Below are 20,941 nucleotides of genomic sequence, written 5' to 3'. Positions count from 1 at the left end.
ATATATCAATTAAGGCCATTTTTTTTTTGCTGATTAACGTGCGCTGCAAATATATGCACATTATTTGATGTTTGAAATGCAGCAGTGAAATTATGGAGTTGAATAGCTGTGCCAGATGCACTATAAGTTTATTTTTCGTTTAAAGCACAATTAAATAGTTTGGTATGACTGCATATTTTTGAACTTTTCTGAAATTCAAAGAATTTAGGTTTATATAGTTGTCTTTCTTTCTTATGCATTATTTTTTTGATGAGATTTAGACACTTTTAAAACCTTATTCTTCAAAAAGCATTCTTTAACCGGTTTTTGGAAAATAATATTAACATTCAAAAATGAACATTGAAAAAATCTTTGAGGAAAAAAGGAGTTGCAGTTATGTACCTGGATTATATTTTTATATGAATAATAAAGGAATTTTCTGGGAGATTTTTTTATTTTGTAAACAAAGAATGATGACTTAAAGATGATTTTGAAATCCCCCAAAAATAAAATAATGGCAGGAACCCCAACTTTCCATATTTTAGTTTAAAAATATTTTCAAAAATTCCAAATAAATTGTTGTCAAATGAAAAAATGACAAGTAATTACTTTTAGAAGTAAGTGTGTTAGTAATGTAAAATAAAAGCAATACTGTCGAGGTAGTCTGAAGCCACCATCAACGTAAATTGTTGAAGTTTAGCCAATAGTCTCTTGGACATTTCCTTACTTTTTTTGGAAATCCGTGGATTCAGACTACCTGACAGTGATTGTGCTAGTCTCATTTCCTGGAAACTCTGTTCTTTTTTCAAAATCTCCAGAAAATGATAAAGGTTTGGATGATGTTTACCAATGGTTTTATTAAATGAATTATGCCATCCCTCAATGGCATTGTTGGTTTTTGCACCACCCTCCAAGCAGGTTGAATAGCAGTTTCACCATTCAATAAGATACTTGGGTTTCCTCCTGCGGCCCGACCTGCTTAGACGGCCAATCCATGTATCCTCAAAATAATTTAGAATTGGTGCCAATTTATCTTCATTTTGTGTAAAATATTCTGATTCGGTAATTGTTGTGTAGTACTCAACTACACTATCTGGTGGTACAAAACACAACGCAGTTAGCTTTCTTAATTCAAATTGAAGTTTGCTGCTTGCTAAATAATCCTCAACCAAGGACGATTTCTGAATGTTACGCCAATAAGCCTGCGAAAAGTGAAAGAAACATCCTTGGATTTGCGTTTCAGGATATAATTTTGTAATTGAATTAATCATTGCCAATTCAAAATCAATTATTACCTTTGCAGGACTTTTGTTCATGGTTTTGCTTTTTAATACTGACAAAAATTCAGTGTACGTAGAGGATTGTTTGTCAGGCAGCAAAGCATACACTAAAGGGACTGTTGTGTTATTTACATTAGCATGAACAGTGTAAATTTTGGAAAATGGATGGGGTGTTGATTTGAAAGTACCATCCATCATCCAAATTTGACTGTTCACAAGGGTTAAAATGTTATGGTTAGTGCTAATAAATAAAATTCGTTTAAGGACGTCTAAGTTATCATACAGTAGAAATGGTTCATTAGTGAAAGTTAGTAATAAATGATTAGGGATGTTAATGTCTTCAAAGGTACGGGGTGTTATGTGGTGTGGATTACTTGCCACTTTTTCTCTTTGTACCATCCGTCTGAGGTTGGGGATGGAGGGCATGCTACCAGCAACATGCATAGGTATGTTTTGGGTCACTTCCCTAAGTATTGTACCACCGTTTTCATTGGAGGTGTGTGCTAGAAGTTTTATCTGTTGTACGTTTTCACGTACTTCTATTTCCATTGCAGAGGCAGAGTGGTTATGGTCTGTTGTCCTAACCACGGTTTCTTCCAGAGAAACCGCTCTGCCTGTGCAATGGGACGAGAAGTATTACACACACCTCCAATGAAATCTGGGTTCCACAGATTTATCTTTACAATAGAGGTACCCACCATATTGCAAAAGGTCATTTCCTGTTCGTGATTTAATATATGTAGCTTTGTTGTTGCTTGACATTGTTGATTTGTCTGTTTGAAACAAAAAATATAAATATAATTTAGCATGTTTCAGTAATATTTCATAATAATAAATGCTGAGTGGTATGGTCACTTCAAACTATTCGACATTTAAATTTGCACACAGTCACTGTTATGTATTTGCTTTTTTCAGATTTTACTCTCTGAGATAAACTCCTTAAATTATTTGCCTTATTTTCACGCCAAGTTTTAAACACTTAGGGGGTCATTAGGATGGCGGGTGGACTTAGTCCGCCTGCCACCTATCAGATATTTGGACCGCCCGCCACGGTCCCGTGGTGGGTTTTAGCATTTTTAGCATTGTGAAAAATTTTAAAAAATGCACGTATGCATTTGCATAAAAAAAGCGTCAGGCACCGCGCAGTGCCTGCCGTTTTGTTTATGCAAATGCAGTGGGGTACCACAGGTACCCCCCATGTGCACCCCCTACCTCTCCTTCACTCTAGGTCTGGGGGCCCGCAGGGCCCCCCCAAACTGAAGATCGTATGCCTTTCTGTGGCAGCATCGCCGCCACGGAAAGGCATCTAAAAAAGTCCATGCTAATATGGCTGGCGGTGTCTATTAGATACCGCCACCATCTTAGACCTTTTCCTCCCTGTTCGCAAGGCGAGCTGGGCGGAAAAGCGGCGGAAGGTCTCATTTAGGAGAGGATGGTGGGCGGATTGCCCCTTTGAAGCCTATCTGGATGTTGAGCGGATTTTCACTCGCTCGCCTCCTTAGCAGTGCCTAATCCGGCGTTTAGGATGTATCCTCCATTCATTGCTGGAAATACTCTGAACAAGATGAGGGTAAAAACGTGTAGTAAAATGAAAAAAAGGCAAGGTGTTGGCATACAGAGTTTTATTACTACTTATGTTTCATCCAGTTGTCCATGCTTACAGTCTCTGTTATTTGTATAAGATTTAGTGGTACTTACTGTGTTTATTAGTTGTTCTTTTTGTAGTTTCCTTTAGGTCGCTGAGCAGTTTGGGGGTGGATCAGATTCCTGTGATTTGAATAGACATGACATTGAACAATAAGTGATTCATATGATAACTGTTCTGTGTTGACTTTCTGGTTCTTTTGCTTTGTTGGTTGGGTGTCCACTCACTATTTTTCAAAACGCAAGCTACAAATATTCACAAAGGTATACTATAATCTATATCTACGTTTGAATTGCTTGTTTAATGTTGCTTCCTAGTCACTCTTATGCACTAGCGTCTTTGCTACTCACTGTTTGTCGCTCTAATGCAAAAGCTATTTATCAAACGGGTTTAGCAATCATTTTACATTTTTTTTGCCAACACATGTTTTTCAACTCAAGAGTGCTTTTACACTGCATGCTTATACAACGTTAATAAGGGAAGATTGGGTGGTGTGGGGGGTTTCCCCCCACAAATACAGTGGGTTTTTAGTTAAAACAATACAATGGCAAAGATATGCGTTGTCAATGCATGTTTGAGACAAAAACGTTTGTGGTTAAAAGAACAAAAAGGCATGGTGGTAGCATATAGAGTTTTTTAAACTCAGTTAATACTTATGCTTCATTCAGTTGCCCTTTGCTCACGGTCTCTCCTAATTGCAAAAGATTTAGTGATACTTACTGTATAGATCTGTTATTATTTTTGTAGACTCCTTTAGGTCGCTGAGCAGTTTGGGGGTGGATCAGATTCCTGTAATTTTAATAGACATGACATTGAACAATAAGTGATTCATATGATAACTGTTCTGTGTTGACTTTCTGGTTCTTTTGCTTTGTTGGTTGGGTTTCCACTCACTATTTTTCAAAACGCAAGCTAAAAATATTCACAAAGGTATAATTTAGCTATATCTACGTTTGAATTGCTTGTTTTATGTTGCTTTCTAGTCACTCTTATGCCCTAGCGTCTTTGCTACTCACTGTTTGTCGCTATAATGCAAAAGCTATTTATCAAACGGTTTACGCAATAATTAAAAAAAAAAAATTGGCAACACATGTTTTTCAACTCAAGAATGCTTTTACAATGCATGCTTATACAACGTTATTAAGGGAAGATTGGGGCGAGTGGGAGGTTTCCCCCCACAAATACAGTGGGTTTTTAGTTAAAACAATACAATGATAAAGGTATGCGTTGTCAATGCATGTTTGAGCCAAAAACGTTTGTGGTTAAAAGAACAAAAAAGCATGGTGGTGTCATATAGAGTTTTTAAAACTCAGTTAATACTTATGTTTCATTCAGTTGCCCTTTGCTCATAGTCTCTCTTAATTGAAAAAGATTTAGTGGTACTTACTGTGTAGATCTGTTATTATTTTTGTAGACTCTTATATGCAGCAGCTTGATTGTTTCAATCTTTGAATAGATGGTTTTATTAATTTGGAATTGATTTCTTTAATGTGGAAAGAAATTGTACATTAAGTGGTTTTGTAAAATAGGTTATGTAGAATTTTTAATAGTTTTGATTCATTGTTTTGGTTCTTGGATTCTGTCCATTAATTTCTTACTAGTTCTTTATGCTTGAATGAGAAAGGTTTTACAAATGTAAAATAATTTACTGTGCCCTTTTACTCTTTACTGTAATCATTTTCTGAAAATCTCCACTTTGTTATAAAATCTGGCTACTTAACACGTTTTAACATTATTTAAAATAATCATTTTAAAAGCGTTTCAATTACTTGTTAATAATGTTGATGACACTTACAATTCCTGTCTTTATATTTGTTAAATACTTGGATTCCTAATGTAATCTGCATATTTCAAAATCTAGGTTTTTCGAATTTATATGGTCGTTTTTAACTCACTTAATGCTGTTGATGCATTTGGTTTAGAATATAGTTACCTGTTTTAGCCAGTAGATGGCAGTGTTGGCTTGTTTTTCACCGTGGTGAAGCCTTTCTCATTTAGATGCGTCTGAACTCGATGGTAGTCACAGCTGAAATAACATCAAATGGTGGTTGTCCGTTTTTTATATGCTTCATCTAGTTCTAATTATTTTATGTTTGACAATATGTACTGTAATCCATTTTTAAAATAATGTGTATTTATGTGTGAACATATGATTAATATCTTCGTTTTAAAAAGAACTTTTCTTTCTAATTTAAAGTTCGTTATGCCGCCTTTTTAGTCAGTCAGTCAGTCAAAAATACTTTATTCGGTTCATATCAAAAACCATAAAAGTATACTACATAATTCATCAGAGTCAAAAGATAAATTAAAAGAGATATGAAACATTGATTTATAATCCATTCACAATGATTTCATATATGTTTAAAAACGTGCATTATAAATATGGATAAAAAGAGTAAAATCAGCACAAGAGACAGTTTAAAAAAAATAAAGCGCTAACTCCTAGGTCCTGAATATACCGCTATGTACAAAGTAACCAGTTAATTTTCCTCCTCAGTCTCAATGCTATTGTAAAAAAATTTGCTATGTTAAAAATCTCCCACACACTTGACAACAGCTGTAGATATAAAAGGGCAGGTTTAACTTGTCTAAAACCCTTGTCTTTGATGAGGGGAATGATATATGAATAGGGCATAAGTGCTTACAAAAAAAGATAAAGTGTGCAGTGTCTTTGATAGAGAAACCGTCACAAGAACAAATCTCCAGTTCCGAGTCCTTAGTCCAACCTGGGCGTTCTGTGAGGAGAAGGTGGAATTTGTTCAATCTAATCTTGGTCAATAGAAATCGATGATTCATGTTATGTAATTCAACCAGGGGATGGAGTGGCCATACTCCAGTGCTAAACTGTCCCTCAGGATTTCGTGATTCAGTTCTAATTCCGGTTTCAGCCAAATAGATCTCCATTTCAGTAGCAGGGCTAAAGCTATGCGATCTTCCAAGTATTCAACCCCACACTCTTGGTGAACAATGTATCCAGGTGTAGACTGGGGGACGCATAACATAGATTTCAAAAACTTGTCCTCAGCCACCTGCAAGGCCTTTACATTTTTAAGCCCCCACAGGTCCGCTCCATACATGGCTATTGAAGTGCACTTGGCTTCATACGTTTTCAACACCGCCTCTATAGGCTTCACACCCAGTTTACGTGCGAAATCCAGGACAGCCAAAATAGACCTAGCAAAGGCATTACGTTTGGCAACCAACTGGGGCAACCAGGTAGAGTTATCATCAAAGATTACCCCCAGGTAGGGAAATCTTGTAACCATAGACAAAACATTCCCTTCACAGTTCATAGTCTTAATTTTTTTAGGTTTACTGCCCACAATCATTACATGTGATTTAGGAAAATTTACACTAAGATCCAGCGCCTTCATAAAAGAAGCAAATGCATTTAAAAGACATTGCAACCCCACTGCTGTGCGTGCTATTAAGGCGGCATCATCGGCATAAATTAGTGCCGGAATAGAGACTTTGCCAGCCTTTGGTATATCTTTACACACCTCAGTTAAGACAGCACCTAGGTCGTTAATGTAAAGGGTGAAAAGTAAGGGGGCCAAAATGCAGCCCTGCCTCACTCCATTTAAGATCCCACATTTGCCTGTACTGTTACCCAAACGATCGTACCTAACTGTAGCCGTAAGATCCCTATGTAAGTCAGCAAGGAAATACACAATGTTTTTATCAACACCTAACTTGAGGAGCAATTCCCAAAGTTTGGACCTATTCACTCGGTCAAAGGCCGAGGAAAGGTCCATAAATGCTAAGTGCAAGGTACCCCTTTTAGCAATGGTGTATTTCCCTATTAACAGTTGAAGGTTGAGGCACTGATCTATAGTGCCTTGACCTTTCCTGAAGCCATATTGTAGGCATGAAAGGGTATCTGTGTCCTCCAGCCAAGATGTTACTTTACCAAGGACCACTCGCCCTAACACCTTCACTGCAGCATCAATGAGGGAGATAGGGCGATAGCAACTAGGATCCCCCCTATTTCCCTTCTTAAAAATGGGTACGATGACAGATTTGGACCAAGTTTCCGGGATACCTGCCAAACAGACCCTATTAAAAACATTAGTTAAGATTCTGGACCAGGTCTTGACATCTGATTTAAAGAGGTCGGCAGGACCGCCGCCGGGACCCGGGGCCTTATTGCTAGTCATCTTCCCGATTGCGTCTGCCATCTCTAACTCTGTAACCGTTAAAGTATAGGGATCTAGAATGGTGGTAGGTATAATCCCCACTCCAAGATGTTCCCCTTCATAGACTGACTTAAAATGAGCGCACCACGCCTGTTCTTGAATACCACAATCTAATTTGTCATTGTAGGAGTCATGGAAAAAGTGTTTGTTAACGACAGCCCAGAATTTCACACTGTTCCTGAGCACGTCTACGGAGGTTAGTTCTTCCCAGGCCGCCTCCCTGATCTCCCGTCTTCTCGTGTCCAGAGCTTTCTTATAACTTTTTCTTAATAAGGCCACAGTAGCCTTATTCACAGGTTTACAGTTCAGTGCGGCTTTTGGTTTTTGGTTAGCTGATGAGCAGTTACGATCGAACCACCCCAGCTCAGCAGGGTCCTTAGCTTTCCCCGTTTGTCTAAGGTCTGCAGGGACCTGGGTACAAATTGTTGAATAAGCCTCTAAAACCTCAAGAAAAGCACGGTAACTGTTTTAGGTTTGAGCGCACAGCAAGTAGAGGAATATCACAATACGAATAAGTAAGGGTAGTGCTCAAGGTGAAACAAGTCGGTTACCACGACAAGATCAATGAGCTCAATAGCTCAAACAAAGCAATTATTTTCACCGAGCCACATAAAGTCCACAAATTTCTCTTTCCAATTGAAGTAATTATAGTTTTATTCTTGATGTGTTTCAATTCGCATCTTCATTGAAACATTCTTGAGTACAGTCTTCAAACTATATGCAGCCAACACGTGTTTCGTCTGGTCAAGTACGACCAAAGACTTCCTCAGGGCTGCAACCCAAACAAAGTATAACATCCATTACATTCTAGTTACATCCATCATTATTCCTAAAGACGTATCAAGGAACAGATATTTATGTAAAGTATAGAGAAATTATACGTCTCAGAGTTGCAGTAGTGCTCATAGTAAGAGTGTAGTTCATAGTGTTCTGCTCACCACCAAGTTGTAGCTGGAATCACCGAATTGTATTACTAGTGTTAGATGGGATAAGTAGCCTCCACCTAATCAATTCGTTCTATGTCTATTTCACCTAGTCATTTATAGTGAAGTAGTATAAATAGAGATTGCGACCATGCTGCAGGACTTCATACCTATATGCCTCAATGATGCTCCATCCCAATAGCAAGTTTACTTTCAAGTTATTATTCCATATGTATCTGTAAAAGTTTAAACGATCAATGGCATCTCATAGATGGCTTTCATAAGTCAAGAAAATTAGTCGTAACAGATAATTTAGTACGTAGCGCTTATCTCGAGTTGTTTCTTACTAGTATAATATTACAATAGCGGTCAACATAAACCAACATATCTATTGTCATGGTACTCGTGATTACAGGTCTTTATTCGTACCATTGGGTGAAAACTCTGTCTTATGAAAAACGATCATATGTCTTACCTATTTCTATTTCCAAGAGTGTTAAGCCGTAGTTTCAATGTGCCGAAATACGTCACCTGAAAGATCGAGAACTCTAATGTAAAGCCCTGTTATTTTCATATTGCGCATGTTTACACTGTGACGTATACGGTTACACTGCATAATGTGTATCTTCAAAGGTTCTCACCTTCTAGTTTTCGATTTATCTCTTAGGGTCGTGTATCCCTGTATCCACGTCCTAATATAGCGCTATCTTAATATTCCCAAGTGTGATGAGCCGTAGTGCCGGGGTGCCGATTTACGTCACCTGAATAATCGAAAGTAAAGTTAAGTGTTATTCTCTCCTAATTTTACATGGTTACACTACACTGTGTACGGTTACACTATAAGGCGTGTAGCTTCAAAAGTTCTCACCTTCTAATGGTTAGCATATAGCTTCGGATCGAGTATCCCTGTTTCCGCGTCCTAGTATAGCGCCATCATGATAATCCCATTTATATCTGAACGAAGGCAGTAGGCGCCATCTTGGTTAAGTTCCCGATATAGTTATACTGGTAGTATATATCGCATGCTATCAGTACTATAACTATTGTGATGACTTTTTAATTCCAATGATTATGTATAAATCCCTCTATAATGGGTTTATATCTACTCTAGTCATTATAGACTACCGATTTGCAAATTAAGTTATCGAGGTGACATGTAATGCCGTAAATGAAGGTCGCCATCTTATGATGGTGATTGTTATTCAATATAAGGCGTAATATCGACTATTACGACCTAAAAAGGATGTATAAATGAACAATAAAGTGTGAAATCAGCAATAGAGGTAATCCATTGCACCACTCGGTTGCCAGACTTATCTTATTATACTGATTTCTACGTAGTTATTGGCGACATAAAGTCCCCTCTCAAGACGATAAAATTATTTTCAGTATTAAAGGAGAGGATCTCTAGAAATTTCAGAGCTCCGTATTCCAACGCAAACACAAGATGATGCCTCGTTATACTTAATCTTTATAGATTGTTTCTAAAGTAAAATAAATGGATATCTCCCATTATTACATCTTTTTAGTTGTTAGAATGGGGTGTGGCTGAGGATACTAGTAGTCTGCTCTGCCGCAGAGTCGCAAAATTCAAGTTAAGGGGATAAATGCAAGAGTGTAGAAGATGGTAGTAAGGATATTAGAGTTAATATTTATTTACTCAGAAGTACAATCCATCTTGTAAGATATTGTGAAAATTTCAGATAAAAAAATATGAATTATAATTTCATATGATGTTATACAGTATAACTTGCAACAAATTTCATATCAAATTACATTAATTGATAAGCAATACAGCATGTAAAAGCAATTTACAAGTTTCATAAGCAACATACTGATTCGAAAACATTGCAGAAGATATGGTCATCTCATAGGATGTATACAGTCAAAAAGGGTTATTCGTTCCCTAGGAAAAATTCATATTCATGATCAACATTAAGAGCTTTTTCTACAGCTTTAAGTTTAATTAACCAAGTTACTTCCTTCCTCCTAAGAGAAAGAATCCTGTTACCCCCTCTGGGATCTGAATCAACATGATCTATACCATGGTAGCTAAAGGTATGTTTAAATGTATCTAGCAAATTTCTAATCAGGTGAGCTGCGGTTGGGTACCGAGTATCCCCTTGTTTGATTGCTCTGAAGTGCTCCGACATTCTGTCTTTGAGCCTCCTCTTGATGCTCCCAACATAAATCATTCCGCAGCTGCATGCAATGACATAAACAACAAAAGTTGTGTCACAATTAATGAATACATCAATAGTGTTTTCACCTGTACCATTGTAATTGAAATGTACTACTTTTTTCTTTGCCCATCTACATGATGAACACATGCCACATTTGTGAAAACCTCTAAATCTGGATAGCCATTACTTATGTACAGATTTCTTAGGTTAACTAGGGCTAAGTATATTGGCCCATGTCAGCCCTTTCTTAAATGTAACTGATGGGTATCTGGTAATGTATGGTGAAATGTCCTGATCTAGCATCAGTAGATACCAATGTCTTTTGATAATTTTTGGAGTTAGTCCAATCTCCAAGAGAGTATCACTCAATGGCACGTGTTCAGGAGAGTACAGAAAGAATCCTCACTGGGATATCAAAACGTGGCAGCCATGGTCCTCCTGCAGTATATGGGGAACAGAATTCCCATTATGTGTCAGATCAGCTGACATAGTAGTAATCCACCCCCAAGAAGCACCCATACCATGTGTGAACATCCTTGAGCTGGCCGTGACATAGACCTACCCCCTCAAAAGGCAGCCATGCCACGTGTGGACAGCCTTGATGTGGCCATGACATAGAAATACCCCCAAGAATCAGCCATACCTTGTGTGGACATCCTTGAGATGGCCATGACATAATAGTACCCCCAATAAGCAGCCATACCTTGTGTGAACATCCTTAAGGTGGCCATGACATAGTAGTACCCCCCTCAAAAAGCAGCCATACCACATGTGGACATCCTTGAGGTGGCCAGGACATAGACATAGCACCCCGAGAAGCAGCCATGCCACCTAGGGACAACCTTGAGGTGGTCATGACATAGAAGTACCCACATGAAGCAGCTATGACATGTGGGGACACCCTTGAGGTGGCCATGATATAGAACTATCCCCCCAGAAGCAGCCACGTGTAGATCCTTGAGGCGGCCATGACATAGGAGTACCCCCCAAAAAGCAGCCGTACCTAGTATGGACATCCTTGAGTTGCTTATGACATTGTATTACCCCCCAAGAAGCAGTCATACCTCATGTGAATATCCTTGAGGTGGCTATGATATAGCAGTACCCCCCCCCTACACAATAAGCAGCCATACCTCATGTGGACATTCTTAAGGTGGTCATGAAATAGTAGTACCCCCCAAAGAAGCAGTCATACCTCCAGTGGCCATGACATAGAAGTACCCCAAAGAAGAATCCATACCATGTGCGTACATCCTTCAGGAGGCCATGAAATAGAAGTATCCCCCCAAGAAGCAGCCTTGCCTCTTATGGAGATCCTTGAGGTGGTAATGACATAGATGTACCCACAAGAAGCAGCCATGACGCATGGTGATATCCTTGGGGTAGCCATGACATAGAAGTACCCCCCAGAAGCAGCTGTACCACGTATGGACATCCTTGAGGTGGTCATGACACAGAAGTACTACCCCGCCAAGAAGCAGCCATACATCGTGTGGACATCCTTGAGGTGACCATGACATAAGTAGTACCCCCCCAAGAAGCAGCCTTACCTTGTTACGACATCCTTGAGGTGGCCATGAGATGGTAGTACCCACCCAAGAAGCAGCCATACCTCCTGTGGACATCCTTGGGGTGGTCATGACATAGAAGTACCCACAAGAAGCAGCCATTACATGTGTGCACATCCTTGAGGGGGCTATGACATAGAAGTAACCCCTGCACTATCGGCATGGCAGGCCAGCACTGTTAGCCATCACCTCATAGAAAAACCTACAGCCTTGTGGCTTTTTCCTGAAAATACTAAAGTTGTAACTTAACTTTCTGCTTAATGGAACAGCTGATGGAAGGTGAATCAACTTTCCCAAGCTCTAGAGAGAACCTCCATTAGGTCTTAATCTGGACAAATAATTTCCCCATCCCGACCTCTCAGACATAAATGATGTAGGTAGACAGGGTGGCTGATGCTATGGTTTGTGACCAAATCAAATCAAAAAGTCTTTATTTCAATCATGAAAATATTTGACGCTTTAAAATAAAAATAAAAAACATCATTAGTAGTTAGTAGAATCCACAATTCGTCTCTTCACTCTCCATTAACAATTATTATTGGCCGGCTACCAGCATAAAATCCATACATTACAATCAATAAATAAGTTATGTTAAAAAAGAGACATCGATATTGTAGAAAAAAAGAATAAAAAAAAAAAAAAGAAATTTTCAAAAATTCATCACCAGGAACATTACTCACTAGATACATTTTACAGTTTCAAGTATTGTTAGATCAAAGTTACTGTAGGCTCATTTTACGGGCCCGAATTATCGACATCCAGTGAAGAAATTTAGCTATGGCTATAACTACGGCTTGGGAGTTGTCAGTACACAGAATCCTGACTGCCTCACAACCCGTTTTGAGACCTAACTGGACACAAATAGGTTTTAGCCAGGATCTCCTAGGAACCTTATATTCAGGACAGGCAAAGAGAACATGCCGAATGACTTCCCGCTGATCAGGACAAAAAGGACAGGCCGATCCCTGTCCCCCTCGCCATTTTGCGGTGAATGCATTTAATGGTAATGTCCCCACCCTAAACTGATGGTATTTCTTCCTGTCCCCTGGGATGGTAATCCAATCCCAATATGCCTCAGAGGCCGGAGAATGCTTAAGTTCTTGGAAATCTCCCGTAAGAGATGGTTCGGTACAGCGGCCAAATCTCTTTGCCTCGAGCATACTCCAGTACAGGTCTTCAAATGTTTTTCTTGGTGGAAAGGGATTTCCTACTGGGTCATCCCACAATGGAGATAGCCCCATAGCCTTGTAAATAGCCTTTACCTCCCTCAACCATACTATTTTATGGGCCTTATCAAGGTCTCTTACCTCGAGGAAGGCCCGTGCATACTGGGAGAGTTCTGGAGTGACCCATAATCTCCTCCAGTAGGCAGCCAATCTATATCTGGCCATATCCTCCAGGCTATGGGACCCTAGGTCGTAATGGAGAGGGATTAGTGGAGTGGAGGCCGGTAGGCCTGTAATGTTATGCCTTTTCAAATTACTAAGCCCCCAAAGTTCTGCCCCGTAGAGAACTGATGCTCCTACTTGGCATCATAAATCTTTAGAACCGGGGTGATTGGCCTAGTGTGAGATAAGTAAAATTCTTTAGTGAGAGCTCCTGTCAATTGCGCGTGTTTTGTGACTAGCTGGTTAGTGTGCTGTTTCCAATCTAATTTTGATGATAGGGTTATGCCCAAGTAATTAAATACTTGGGTCTGCTCCAGTTGAACCCCATCCATAACCACCCTCCCTCTGACGAGTTTGTTTTTATGTAGGATCATGAACTTTGTCTTTGATGTATTAATGACTTCAAAAACTCCAACAGCCTTTTGGAGACCCTGCTGTGTCCTCGAAATTAATAGCGTATCGTCAGCAAACATCAACAGGGGGATCGGCTTGCCATCCAACTTAGGGGCATCAGTTGGTTGACGTTCGAAATAGCCGATCACCCTGTTGATGTATAGTGAGAAGAGTGTAGGGGCAAGTACACACCCTTGGCGAACCCCTCTGGCAATAGGGAATTTATCTGTTACACTTCCCTGCTGGTTCCAGCGGACCTGGGCATAATTGTTTTCATGCAGTCTAATTAAAAGTGACAAAATATCAAGTGGGATACCCTGCTCATGTAGGGCTGCCCACAACTTAGTGCGGGGCACCAAGTCAAACGCTGATTTAAGATCAACGAAGACTGCAAAAAGCATACCCCCCCTAGTAGCACTACACGCGAATATATTAAAACAAATCTAAAAACTTGGTCAATGGTACTGGTATGACTACGAAACCCTGCCTGTAGGGGCGACAGAATATCCTTTTCCTCTATCTAGCCCTGAATACGCTGCAGTAAGAGCCTTGCCACAAACTTTTGTATGCAAGCGATCAAGCTAATTGGCCTGTAGTTTCCTGGGTCCGAGCACTCCCCCTTTTTAAAAATAGGAATGATCTCGGCACCCTTCCAGGACTCAGGTATTGGTGAGCCCATCGCAATGCCATTGGCTAACAGATGGATATAGGAGGCCCAAAGGTCCTTATCATGCATGAAAAGGTCTGCTGGGACGGAATCCAGGCCTGGTGCCCTGGCTTTAGGGATATTGTCCAAAATTTTGATGGTATCAGCTTTAGTAAAGGATAGGTGGTTTGTGCCCTCAATTGCTTTTAAAAGAGCCTCGCTCTCATCTCCCACCTCGTCCACAGCGGCAAACTGGGACGCAAAGTGAGAGACCCAAGCATTTGGTGGAACATAGTTGGTTGGATCACCCCTTTTAATCCCCCTACCCCATTTGACCATATCCCAAAATGAGCACATAGATCTTTCTTTACTAGCACTCAGGAGCTCCCTCCAGTATTCGTTGTCCCAGTCACTTTTTGCCTTAAGTTGTGTTTTTTTGTACGTGACTCTGGCAATCTTGATCTTAACTATATCTTTGGTCTTTACTGCATCCGATAGGGCCCTGTATGCAACCCTACAGGATTTTCCATACCATTGATCCTCCTTCCTCGCTGGCCTACTCTGTTTTTTTGTCACCTTTTTGACGAAAAAGGATCTTAATTGAGTGAAAAAAGTATTGTGAATCCGACTAGCATTTGACACCATTGCCTCCACAGTGGGATTGTTCCTTAGATCAACTATAGCCTGAACAGTTAAGTCCCTCATGGCAGCTACACCCTCTTCATTCATAACACAGTTTGCCCATCTGATTCGTCTGTGGTTATTTGAGAGGGCTATTTCCACACAATCACCGGGGCCCTCGCATTTTAGTAAATCAAATAACCTAAATGTGAGGACTAATGGGTTGTGATCACTCTCTACCCGTTCTTCTATCCACATATCATCCATAGTGGACCAGTTTTCCTTATTCGTCAGGATGTAATCTATGCGACTATGAGATATACCGTTGTTAAAGGTAGAGGCACCCTGTTTGTCGGAACCCATTCTTCCATTTGTGGCACGTAGACCATGCTCCACACATAGGACTTTGAGTTGTAGTGCTGCCTCTGACCATTTTTTGATAGGTGGTATTGTCAGCTGAGGGATCTTCCAAATATAATCCTCTTCAACTGTAAGATCCATATCATAGTTATCTAGGGGTTCAAAACAGCAGTTAAAATCTCCTGCCACAATGATATTACATTTTGAGCGATATCGCTCAAGGAGACTATCTAACTGATCGACTGATTCACTAGGTTTTCCACCTGAGAGCCCCCTTGAATAAATATTAAAAACAAGGAGGTCCTTAAAGTCTAAGCTTTTAAGTTTAATTAACAGAATATCTGGGCTGTTTGTGACCAACTGGGTAACAGAATATCTACTGTCCTGCTTAACCCATGTCAACAAGCCTCCCTTTGGTCTTCCCCGTAAACTAGGGATGGCAGAGGTATAGAAATTTAGATATCCTTGCTTATGTTCCGGTGTTACCTGCCATGTTTCCTGAAGGAGGATTATATCCTTATTATCCAGAAAGGCTAGCCAGTCCAAAGATGTTACCTTACTTCTAAGCCCCGCCACATTCCATGACACCATAGTTGATAAGGTAAGGGTACTCGTATGGACAGCTCTATTGAGAGGGTCAGGACTACCCCTAGCTTCATTGGGTGGTATACCCCCGCATAGATTAGTAACCAATACCTCCTGATTGAAATCGTAGTTATTTTGAACAATATTAACTACCATACGATCATGTGGTTGGTTTAGGCCAGTAGTCCCTTCCCGATCAACTGAGGTATTACATTTGCCCATTATGTTGGACCGGGGCAAGCGAATGTCACTAGTAAGGGCAGCGCTATGAGCTAAAATGTCGTCCGTTCCACAGGCCAGAGGTAATTTAAAACATGCCGTGTTACGGTCCCCCTGGAGTCAGTCGCAATCATTTAGGCCTGACAGAATACCAAACCTATTTCCTAGGCTAATCCCCCATTCGTTCGATGGAGCACCCGCTCCCCACCTATTCATCGTGGTGTCCCACCTTGGCCCTGGAGCCTTAGGATACGTCACATTTTTCCGCTCACCGCAGAAGAACTTTAAGGTGAGGGGAACAATAGTGCCACTCCTGCATTGGGGGGAGAGTATATTTGGCAAAACATTAGGGAGCACAGCCGAATGGGAAAAGTTCACCACTACGCAATCTCCTTTGAACTTTTTCGATCTATTCCCTATCCAGGGTGCTCTTCTGGCCGACACAATCTCCCCTGCCAACTGCTGTTTCCCTCCAGGGGCCATCTGCATGTTGCCTGACAGCCAGTGCAGCGCCTTACTAGAAAGAGATGTTGGGGATTCTGATTGCCCAGGTGCCAGTGGTGGAACGTTTGCCAATACCAACACCAGAGGTGAGGCTTCTACCATAAATTGAGGAGAGTCTGTTTCATGACAAAATACTGGTTGAACAGTGGATGTAGGCAAGACCTCCTCTCTTACTGCAGTGTGAATGTCTACATTAGCTGGTGCCTGACCGGGTGGGATAGTTGCTGTCGTACTCCTCTCTACCTCTACCACAGTCTGTCCATTCTCCCCAGGTGTACCTGTTAAATTTGAGACCAGAGTTGCTATATTAACAACCTCCCCATTTACCTTATTCTGGATCCCACCAAGTTTTTTCACCTCAGCAGTGAGCTTATCAATTTTGGCCACCATTGGTTTTATAATAGCTTTGATTTTACACTCAATCATATCTGCTATTCTAAGAAATAGCTCATCATCCATAATGTGCTTTGCGCTGGCCTCCCCAGCATCCGTATTCTTATCCTTAGTTTTCCGAGGAGGTGTAGCCCTTTTCTTCCTTAACCCTGAACGTAACCCACCACGCTTGGGTAGGGTCTTTTTACATGTTCTATCTGTCCTAGTTTCCTGTTCTACAGAGGAAAGATCGTCTTCTATGACCTGAACATGTATCTCGGGATCAGAATCATCACCACTGTCATAATTTGCTTCAGGGTCAATTTCTAGGTCGACCGCTGGGAGTGAGCTTTGATCATACTTGCCACTGGCATGTAGATCAGTCTCAAGAGCATCACTACCAGCAGCCTGTAGGGATGTATCAACCATGAAGGAAGGTTGGGATGGACTTGTAGGAGGGAGAACTGGCGATTGACTTAGTCCTAATGACTGTCGCCTTTCGCTGTTAATTTTGGTTACCACTTGGACCATGTAATTATCCATCATGTTGGACGTGGTTGGAGCTAATTTTTTAGGCATGCTACCCAGTTACAAGATAGCGCCCACAGAAATATGTAAAGAATTTAGCCCTCAAATAACCAGTACTTGACTGGGGGGGAAACAACAACAACAGTCCTCTTATGAGATTTGGTACAAGATAGCAAAATGGTCTTACTGCATGAAGATGCCTCGAACTTAATTATGGCAGAGTGGTCGGCCCAGTCCAGTCGCGGCCAGTCTCGGACTGTCTAAGACTGTCCGCCCTTTGTCCGGGCTTCGTCCCGGCCTTCGTCCCGCTCACGTGTCCCGCTCACGCGTGATTGGGGTGTTTCTTATACAGGGGGCAGGTTTGAAGGGGAGGAGTCACAGGAAGAGGCGGCAGGTGTGCGGGCTGTTGTAACGCACAGCCTGATGGGCCTCGCAGTCCCGGTCTCCCAGCGATGTCCAGGAAAGCAAAGGCGGCAGTCTCCTCCTTGCCGAAGACACAGGCAGCACAAACAGCAGCAGAGTTCAAAAACTGACTACGAGCGGTTTGTGACCTCTGACAACAAGTTACATAATTATCTCAACTTTACAGTTACTAAGTATGTTATGAGAACAATCCTACCTGCGTATCTCGTTGTGTGTGGTCTTCGTGTGGTTATTGCACAGCTGTACAGGCATGATGACAATAACCTGCCATATTATGCAGGTGTGGCTTGTCACTTGGTTTCAGGTGTTGCATTTAATAAGGGTACCTTGGGATGTGTTATTTTGTATGAAAGGGCACAATGCAAGCATTACCCAGCTGCAAGATCATTGCCTTTAACTGGACAGAATGCAACAGTGTAAATTCATTTGAAAGGTCACTCATAAGCGTATTATAGGTTTTCTGGCTGCCTGGGAATTTGGTCTCATTGCACAAAGTTGAGAGTGTGTGTCTCCGTGTGTTGGAGGCATTTCATGTAAACTCAGAGACTTTGACCCATGACTCAGGACTCTACTTTTTTTTAAGGTATTAACGTTTTTCATATCATTTCTTTAAGTTGTAATAGTGTGCAGGTTTGAAATGTTTTTATTATCCAAGGACAGCTTTCATATAGTGTGTGTAAGTATACGTTTTAATATATTCTTGTGGCTATGTAGTTCAGTAGTAAAATCTAATGTCCACATGAGAAACATGGCTGTCACAGCTAGTGTTTGCCTTAGAAATGTACCTTTTGACACATCTTGTTCTCATCCACTCCCTGGGAATCGAGCACTGCTTGCTCGCATGTGTTTCTCACTGTGCTGGAGCAGGAAGACAGCTCTGCACCTCACATGAACTTAGACTTGAAACAAGACTGCACTCACAGAAGGCATTGTGAGAGAGGTGTGTAGGGCTGGCACATTCCTCTGACACGAGAAGAAAGGATTCCTTTATGCTATTTTTAGAAGTTAGGATTTTTTGTTTAAGTGTTGCATTTGGCTGTGCTAAAGCTCCAATAATCCTTGCTGTAATTGTTTCCATTTATCTAAACGATTTGATCGGCTAGTAACGTTTAAAAATGCAGTACCACTGTATTCCCTGCCTTCTCAGAACCAACCTGTTAGGTTCTTGGGCACATTTGAGCATCCTTGTGAATGACTCTTCCTGTGTACCAGCACAGGCATGGGCCAGTGACACCCTGTCATTTCTTTCTGCTCTTCACATCAACAGTCTGTCTCAAAAGAAGTCAGGGTCAAGGGAAATCTATATGCAGGACCTGAAGCTTGGCTGATGTAAACTGAGCCATTGGGAGTCAGCTGGTTTGAGATGGCTTGCAGGTAAGTTAGGTGAGTTGAAGCAAGAACTGATTTGGAGCAACATTCCACTCAGATCAGATCACCTCAGCCCAAAATTGCCCTAAGACACCCTTTAGAAGAGTAAACGAGTTGTCGAATCCCAGAAGGACTGCCCCATGTCCACTTTATCTGAAAGTCATTAGAAGAAATTAGATCTGTTCTTCATTTAACAAAGTAAAGAACATTTAATATTTTTTGAATGAACGTGGGGAATCGTCTAAGCTCTCCAATTGTTTATCACCTTCAGCCTTTGTGGACTCTAGCATTAACAATAACCAGCCGGCATTAAACACCTGAGATGCCCTGGATCTGTCTTTATATGGAACCTGTTTCAAGCCATAAGGTCAGGCTCACCGAAAGACCCCTTTTCTCCAGCCAAGCTCTGCCTCTTGAACCCTGTAAAATCTTTTATTGCATGGCCAAATTGTAATTCACCAGAGATGCAGAGGTCATCCTCTTTTACCTAGAAATTTCTTCTGAATTGTTAGGGTGGGAAAAGTAGTGAAAATGGGCAATTTCCACTGGAACTGGATGCATTAATCCTGACTCCTACTGCAATTCCATGTTTCTTATGGCACTCATGGGGATAGCTCAGAATACCTTAGCATGTCTGCATCTCAAAATTACTGATACAGTAAGGGCCTGATTATCATCTGGGCGGACAGAGTTACTTCATCACAAACATGGAACTTGTAATTTGATGGACGGGATATTCATCCCATTTGTGGAGGAGTATCCCACCCATCAAGATCATAATCAGCCCTAAGTATAGGAGTGAGTGAGGCCCCCTTGATGAATCATTTATCACCCCAGCTTGGGAGTCGGTAACATGTCAACCATATTAATGGGCCATTGTTACAAAGGGTTTTGACTACCCTTGCAAATGAAAAACCTTTATCCATTTATAAGCCAGTTAGTGATTCTGTAATGTAAATGTAAATGAAAATGTATGGGACTTGTAAAGCGCACAGCCGCCCGTAAGCATTCCGGCACTGAAGAACCCGTCCTGGCTTTCCCTGTGAGATGGTCCCTTCTGGGTATCTCCAAGGTGTAACCAGGCATCCCCGGCATCTGTGGGGGGCCGTTGTAGAGATGAGGCAAGCTTAATGCCCAGAGTTGCCGAGTGTGATCCCTGGTTAGAGTAGGCACCGAGGCAAGAATTATCGAGTCCGCTGACCCTGGTCCACAACCCTGCCGCGTCGGGAATTGAACCCTGGTCCCGGGCCATTCTCTGCTTCCAGGTCTGCCGCCTCTAACCAGTGAGTCACACCACTCCACTTGTTATCGATGTTGTCCCGAATCGCTAAATGGATTGAGTACATTTGAGAAAGTTTTTACTAGTCACAACCCGGTGATTTAGTGAATCGCAGTATTTGCAACCAGCACAAACTTTGTCTATCTGGCCTTCTGATCAAAAAGCCATTCTAATAAATAAATGCTACTGCATTAAGGAATGATCCTTGCTAAGAGTGACCACTTCAATTCAATTCAATTCAAATTTACTTTATTCAGTTTTCATTTTGAAATTTAAAAACCATAAAAGCATAACACACAAATACAAAATACAGATATTTAAAATCTTTGGTTTAGGGGGGAACCACCCATCATATTATAATAAAATTTTCACATATAACCAGTACAAAGATAAATTCAATTACAGCTTGAAAATTTCTTGGGCCATATTATCAAGAAAGGGCGATACATTAGCGCTGCTTTTATCGGCAGGAAACTGCCGC

General features: G+C 41.0%; 1 pseudogene; it reads right to left on the bottom strand.

The window, feature by feature from the left end:
- Positions 1 to 605: 605 nt before the first annotated feature.
- LOC144772157 (uncharacterized) lies at positions 606 to 2,021 on the bottom strand (annotated as a pseudogene).
- Between the last annotated feature and the right edge of the window lie 18,920 nt (positions 2,022 to 20,941).

This window comes from Lissotriton helveticus, chromosome 8, assembly GCF_964261635.1.
Source record: "Lissotriton helveticus chromosome 8, aLisHel1.1, whole genome shotgun sequence".
Lineage (NCBI taxonomy): Eukaryota > Metazoa > Chordata > Amphibia > Caudata > Salamandridae > Lissotriton > Lissotriton helveticus.
This window is presented reverse-complemented; position numbering and strand designations above follow the sequence as displayed.